We start from the raw sequence: 8195 nt of genomic DNA, 5'->3' as shown, positions 1-8195 counted from the left end.
GGAGATAGGGAAGATGATAGGGTGGAAAGATGTATTGGTGATACGAAAGATGAATGAAAACAGCAGTTAAGGCAGTAATACGATGTCCTGCGGGAGTAATAGAAACAACTGAAAATAACGGAAAATGTAAGACAAGGTACTATATATGGCCCAAAGCTATGCAGTATAGTGACATAGAGAGTGAATGAGATAAGCAGAAAGAACGTAACCCTCGTAAGAAATATAGAAATAGAGTCCCTAATATTTGTCGATGACATGATGTTCCCCACCAGCAGGAAAGAAGGAATAGAAATGGCAACTGCCGCAGCTTAAGAAATTTACATTTAATTCTAAGTTAAATAAGTCAGTAGTGCTCGTAATTGGCCAAAGAGCAAAGAAAACAGATGTTCACGCACGAACAGAGGTAAAAAATTGGCCCATAAGTAGCGTAAAAGAATACAAATACCCAGGAGAATGGTACACACTAAATGGCTCAAAGGAAGCAAGCATCAAAACGAGAAATTAAAAGGTAGAGTATCTACTAAAAGAAATAAGAAAATATGGAAATGTTAAAAAAGTGAGAAATCTGGCACTAGAAGTGAGGAAAAAGATCTATAAAACATTAGTGGTACCAACATTATTTGCCAACATAGAAACATGGAGTAACATCACGGAAAAGCTAGTTGAATGAACTAGAGAAAATGCAGTATAGGATCCGCCAAGGGATATACGAACAACCAAAGGTCACACCGTGTTGGGGAATTATAGTCGAGTCTGTCATATGGACAGTAGCCTACAGAATAGGATATAAACAAATTATGCTGTTCCATAACATAATAAACTCGGAGGAGAAAAGATTAATTAAGGAGATAATAGAAGATCAACTGAGAGCCCCGTATGGACTGGGCTGGCCAAAAAGCCTACCAACCATGTGTAATAAATACAGCACAGAGATTAAAGGAATGACAGAGACACTGTGGTGATTTGAGACACCACACACATTTCCTTTTTTTTTTTTTTTTTTTTTTTGTCTGTGAATCCGGGCGCGATTTCTGTATTTGGGGCTTGTTTTGCTTGTTTTGACGTGTTTCATTGAATAATCCGAAAGTAAAGTTTAAGTTGTATAGAAGTGTTGGAAACTTAATTTTGTATGAAAAATGTTTTATTTGAAGGTGAGATTTATAATGGAATTGTACTTTTGCACTTAAGTTTGCATTTAAGATGTAATTCGTCGTCATCAGTCATGAAACCAAAATTGTAATTCTTCATTTATCATGAGTGAAAGTAGTAATTTTGTAAAGCTAATTTGAATTTATGAAGGGACAATATCATTTTGTAACATTTAATTCAGTGTTTAGCTGTGACTTATTTACCATGAGTAGTTTCTGATGTCCTTGTTTTTCCCGCAGGCAGAAGGCTTCTGGAACAGCTACAGCTAAGTCCTCCAATTCTGTAACACTATGTTTTCGCAATAAAAGACCTTATTAGCTGTAGGAATCATATTTGTAATTCAGATATCCGTTTGAGATTTCAATTCCTCATTAGTATTCTTTGATGACATAGCTGATTTGTTTGAAGGTTTCATTAGATTATTTCATATTTACATTGTGTTTAGTGGACAGTGATTTTTCAGGTATATTTGTTTCAGTTACCAATTAGTTGATAAATTTGATGTTCAATAGATTAACAGATAAAGCAAGAGATATATTTTTATTGTGTGTAGAAGCTCAATTATATTTTTATTGTAAATTTTGTAATAAGCATTTCATTTCAACCGTAGATCTTTCATCACATGTCAAGTTGCGGTAAGCATCAGATTGTGTTAGCCTAGGCTTAGAGGTGCCTTGTATGTTGCTCTAGTACCGGTGGGAGTAAGCCACTAGCTCTGAAAATAACCATATCCTATGTCAGGAACCCTTACAGTCCATGGGAACATCTAGGTTAGAGATTCCTAGCCTAGAGTAACCTAACCAAACGAGTTCATTCAGTAGTCTGAATAGATAACTTATTAGCCCAACATCACTTGTTGGATGGATCTTCAGTCCCATGTTCTGTAGCTTGCAGTCAAAGGATGTTGTAGACTGCTTCAATACAGGGTGATGGCAAGCACCACTGGAAGCAGTTGTTTAGTCCATTGCAACCACCACAGGTACGACAAAAAAGCATTGAAAAGGGAACGAAATAAAGATGAAGAAAAAATAAGCAAGAGATTGAAGAGACCTTGGAAGAGAAGAGGAAAGAAATGAAGAAGCTGAGCTTCATAGAAAACTGCGGGGAAAATTAGTACATCAGGTATCTTGAAACAAAGGACGCGTGCATGATAATGCAAGCCAGGCTTAATGTGTTGGACTTGAAGGCTAACTTCTGGGGTGAATACAAGGACGAGGTTTGTGATATCTGCAGAATTGAGGAGAACAACACCGTACATTCATTCGTTTGTAAAACCCTACAGAAAGTAAAAGAACAGGTCATTACTATAGAAACCATGAAATTCTCTAACAGAAAACTGGGGAAATATATAAGACTAGCTCTGAAAATTAAGAATTTTGTTAACCTGGGAAGCGCTGATTGCCAAAGCCAATAACATGGCACTGCCTCAGTAACAGGAAAAATGAAAGGGTGACGGTTAAAAGTAAAGAAGAAATTTATTGGCAATATTTGGTAAAAATTAGTTTAGAAACATCTCTAACTTTCTGGGGCTCTTGTTACAGAAAAGGGTAATGGTCAAGGATTAAAATAAACAGTCTAATGTATTATTAAATAAAGGAAATCAAAAGACGTTTAAAATCGTAAATAATGTGCCCCCAACTGTGTTTGTAGGGTGGGCGCATAGGAACCGGTAGGACCTAACCAGGAACCTTTGAAACCTTGACCTCCGTGTGCTCTTAACTGGGTCAGTTTTTCTCTTGTTATTGTTGCCATTTGGTATAGTTTATCGTCTTTACCATCAAGAAGGCGGTGCAATGCATTACACACTACCCTCAGCCTTTTTAACGTGAGTGAGTTCCAACCACACCTGGGAAGTTAAATTTCTTCCACTTAGGCTATCTCTGGGCATGCGTTCCCAATGTTTTTCGTCAACTTATAATGAAACACTCTGTCTTGACTAAAATACTCGCTAAAACCATGACGTCGACCAAAGAGATCTACTGAGAATAAAGAATCTGTCCTGATCAAGATTTCTTAAAACTTTGTGACGTAGCCTGTCCATGAAATCTTGGAATTATGCATTCAATCGGGGATATTGAATTGCACACCTTTGTTTTATACCTCTAGAAACTACTGGTCTATTATAGACATTGCCGTGTCCGTTTTTGTCTCAGGTTTAGGGTAGCTTAATTCTGTATCTTTCATTATTTCAAATCATTTAAAACTTCAGTAGAATATGTTAAAGATCACTTTCAGAGTTTTCTGTTGTCTTAAACTTTCTTCTCCACCGTATTGTAAAATAACTTCTTTTTTCTCGTCTCTTATTAAGTCTGATATATTTTCATTTTTAGTTTACTTTTTGCATTGGTCGTAATTTTTAGGCCCTCTTTCATATTGCTTTTCTCCTTTTCATAATGTCTGTTACATTCACTCTTCAGCAATGTAAAAATCAGGGTGCAAAAAATTTGTCTTTTTTCTTCATGTGTTTTTTAAAACTTTGTACTTGCCTGATGCTGGTTCCTTAAATAGATCGATTTAATCTTTAGAATCATAATTACTGTTGAACTAATGCTTCCATACCATTCTTGGTGTGGATTTTGTAAAATGACAAAAGACTCGCTATCTATGTATTACATCTCTGTGCTAGATTTTGCCGCTATTGGCTTGCTACCGGGAGGGGGAGCTGGACACAAATCAAAGGGTTTTTAAGAAATATCGTCTATTGCCCTATATATATTACAGAAAATATATTTATTTACATAACTCAGAATTTTATCTTTTGATAAAAGCAAATTATCTATGTAAGAATATAAAGGAAATAGAGTTAGTAAAATTGCAAAAGTTGAGCTAAATGTTTTTTAGAGCTGACATCACAGCTTCGGAACGTCGTCAATGTGTCTTCCACGTTAAAGCTCAGTCACTAGCTGTAATAGTCACATTTTCGTTTCCTGAAGACTTTATTTTGATGTAATTTTAGTTCAAGGCCTTTTATTACAAAAATTGAAGTATAGCTGTAAACCTTGACACGATCTTGTAAAGCATTTTTTCTAATACATTATAAGTTCCAAGTGTGTAATTGTCTTAAAACGAGTTTATTGGTAAAGAACAAAAACAATCAATGAATTTTGCGCTCTTGCTATGACAAGAAAATACTTGTAGGTGAAGCTTGTTGTATAATGCAATCTGCAATGCTTTACATGTCTTTCTAGATTTTCAAATAACTTGCCATAGCAGCAATTATGTAAAATTACTCTCTCTCTCTCTCTCTCTCTCTCTCTCTCTCTCTCTCTCTCTCTCTCTCTCTCTCTCTCTCTCTCTCTCTCTCTCTGTATATTATTATTATTATTATTATTATTATTATTAACTAGACAATCTAAACAGGGTGCCTTGACCTTTTTTTACATGCTTGTTTTCTTTATGGCAGTCTTAAATCTCCTTTGTACAGAATTCAATCATCCTACAAAATCTAGATACCGAAAGCATGTTACATAGTGAAACTATACCAAAAATGAATAGATATATTGTAAGTTCATTAATATTTAATTACGTTTTGAAGTAGAAGGGTAGAAAGAGTTACTGTTTTTCCTGATATATGTTTCAAGCTTAATCCTGCAGCATAGGCCAACAAAGGTCTCAGCGTATGAATGACTTTTATATATATATATATATATATATATATATATATATATATATATATATATATATATATATATATATATATATATATATGTGTGTGTGTGTGTGTGTGTGTGTGTGTGTGTGTGTGTGTGTGTATATAATTATGTAAAATTTGCTGTTAGAAGAGAATTCCATTAAATTCCATTGAAAGGCAAGGGCATTACCAACTGAACTACCTTTGTGGTACAGTTGGTAGCACCTTTGCCTTTCAATTTGATCCTGATGTGAGTGCACACCCACACATATATACTGTATATATATATATATATATATATATATATATATATATATATATATATATATATATATATATATATATATACATATGCTACAGCCAAAACCCGACATCGGCCAAAGTGGGAAGTGGCCAGCCAATTCAGGTAATGGCTGAGGTGGTGTGGCCAAGGTCTGATTACTTGAAATTAACAGCTTACATGAGTATATACATATATGTATATATATAATATATATATACTCTATATATACATATATGTATATATATACATATATATGTTACAGTAAGACTGTGAACAAGTACTAGCCCCTCAGGGATCATGTGTTTCGCCGTGTTTAGTACTGGCCCCTATGGGAGCAAATGCACTTAGGGACATTTGATCCCCGAGGGGCTAGTACTGTATGCGGCTAAACACATTACACACTGTTAATTTCAAGTAATCGGACTTGGCCACACCATCTTTTTTCAAAATAAATCAGTCGGTTGTTGTTGTTAGTATTCAAGAATTATATTAGGCTACCTGTTCATCAAGTTAAAAATATTGTCAGTATTTTATAATAAAAAGGGCAAATATTCTTCTTTGTCACGTGGTATTAAAAATGCAACGTTCGAGACCGCAAGATAAAATTGCATTATTCATGAGACTCAAGTCTTTACCAGGATCCAGAAAAGAACGATGACGACCCTAATGCCAACTGGTTCATATTTCTTGTAATCTAGCTCTTGGAAAACCTTCTCTGTGGACGTTCGTGGCATCGAGAGATCTTAAACTTTTATACAAACTAACGGGAGAGTGGGTTTTGTCGTTTCCCATTTTTATTTTTTCATAATTGGAAAATATGGTCGGAAGGCTATCTTGTCTGGACATCTACAGTAGTCGTATTAGTGGACGGGATTTGCCTTTGAAACGGCTTCCTTGCTCGATCTACTTCTCTTTTGCTTGTGTTTGTTAAAGATTACTGTCTCAGTAATAACATGTATGTTTTTTTTATAAATTCCTTTCTATTTTCAATTTTCCAGAAGCATGAATTTAATAGGAAATTTCCACTATTGCTTATTTGTAACGGAACCTCTTTAGAGGATCTTTATATCTATGGTTGAGATTCTGATGCCCTGATAACCCAAGGGCTTAGTATTCCTCCAGCTTGACCTTCACAGATTCTTTTAAATTTTGAAAACTGGCCATCACTGAAACTGGAAAATGCCTTATCAGCTTTCTTTTGTTTTTTATTCTTCCCAGCAAAAGGTCATTATGTAAATGAATGGAAGTTTTGCTTTCTCCTTTCCGATAGAATACCAAATTCATAAGTAAACAGAATACTACATTCTTATTTTTCTTGGTCTTCTTGTCATTTTTACTAACGTCACTTCTATAATTATAATTGTAGTTATCATTATTACTTAAAATGTTAAATACAAATTTGGCAACTAACTAGTATAGCTTCTTGTTCTTTACTTCGGTGACGGAATTCGCTAGAGATCTCGAGCTCATGAAGCCGAGGGAGTAGGATTCCCAGTGACCTTTTGCGTAACTAACCACTTTTATTGAATTGTCAAATAAATCAATTGGTTGGCGAGGTGACTCATGAAATGTCTGCGATCGATTTCACGCCGATCTCGTGGAGGAAAGATGCAAGGTACGTTTTTTATGGTTACTTCTTTTGTATTTTCTTCTATGTTTGCAAAGAAAGTAATTTAAATTCGTAGCATTTAAAATTAAGAGTATCATATTCAAAATAAGATTCGTTACTGACTTGAAACTGCAGTTAGTGTTAACTTTGACCTTGAAAACAGTTTTGATGATGGAATTTTTAAACTGAGAAAAAAGAAAAAAACAATGGGGAAACGTAAATTCCAGAGCCACTTATAGCAGGCCTCTTTTCCTAACGAGGTAAATTGCTAAAACAGATTTCCACGTTTCCAGCAGGTTAATTATTTTTAATATTTCATGAGTAAACAACTGTTTGTTCAAAGCTCGGTTGACATTCCGTCATATACGTATACATGTATATCAATACAAAAATGAATGTATAGTGATAAAAATACAAGTAACTTGTATTTTTATCACTGTTAAAAGGGTCACTTTTAACATATTAGAAATTCACAATATCGTGATACTGTTATGAAATTAAAATCCACACGTGAGTGAATAAATTGAATTAATATGCAATATACAATTTATATTTATATAATTGAGGATTTATTACGTAAATTATTATTATTATTATATTATTATTATTATTATTATTATTATTATTATTATTATTATTATTATTATTATTATTATTATTATTATTATTATTATACAGCCAGGAGCATCAAGGGAGATGTGAACTCAGAAACCGATACATTATTCAAAATCGCCCCTGCAGTGGATGGGAAAACAGATTGACATTAACGCCAAACCAAAGATAAAATGTCAAAGATCATTGCATTGCAAGAGTGCTTGGGTTGCTCAGGTTCAATTCATATTGAACTGAGCCTTCACTAGGTATAGGCTATGTACTACAAATAAGACATGAGATAGTGTAGCATATCCATACAACATTAAACTTATTCCGTTGTATTGTAGTCATATTAACGTTGTTATATTGTTTATTTTTAAAAATAATAGACATATCCTTTTTCAAATTAAGTTTCAATGATTCACTTTCCATGGGATTTTTTTTAGCAGAAGTTACATATCATTGGACGTTAAAATGATTTCAGACGTTTTTTCTCCGTTTTCTTAGTAAACAAAATACCCATTTTCTTTTGGGTAAGATATTGTATAGGAAACTATAGAATATGAGAATCTGTGGGTCTTGTGGGAGTGTTCTGTGATGATTATGATACTTCTCTGTAAACTTCAAGAAAATATCCAGTAACAAAACTATTTATTACTTTCAATCAAAATTATAAATCTGCTGGACCTCGTCATTCAGCCACCAGGGATTTCCATAAAGCAGTGGCCAGCTTATTCCTCTTGAATATTTTGATCTGAATTTTTTTTTTTTAAATCGTACATAAAGACTGGTATTTCTTGAAAAGCTGTGAGTATTTGGACACAGATATATCGGGAACAAACCAAAATATGATCAAGGTTCACATAATATTATGGGAGTTTTTTTTTTTTTTCCTTTGTTGGCAGTTTTTTTCCCATTTAGAATTTTTT

The sequence above is a fragment of the Macrobrachium rosenbergii genome, chromosome 12 (assembly GCF_040412425.1).
Source record: "Macrobrachium rosenbergii isolate ZJJX-2024 chromosome 12, ASM4041242v1, whole genome shotgun sequence".
NCBI classification, from domain to species: domain Eukaryota; kingdom Metazoa; phylum Arthropoda; class Malacostraca; order Decapoda; family Palaemonidae; genus Macrobrachium; species Macrobrachium rosenbergii.
This window is presented reverse-complemented; position numbering follows the sequence as displayed.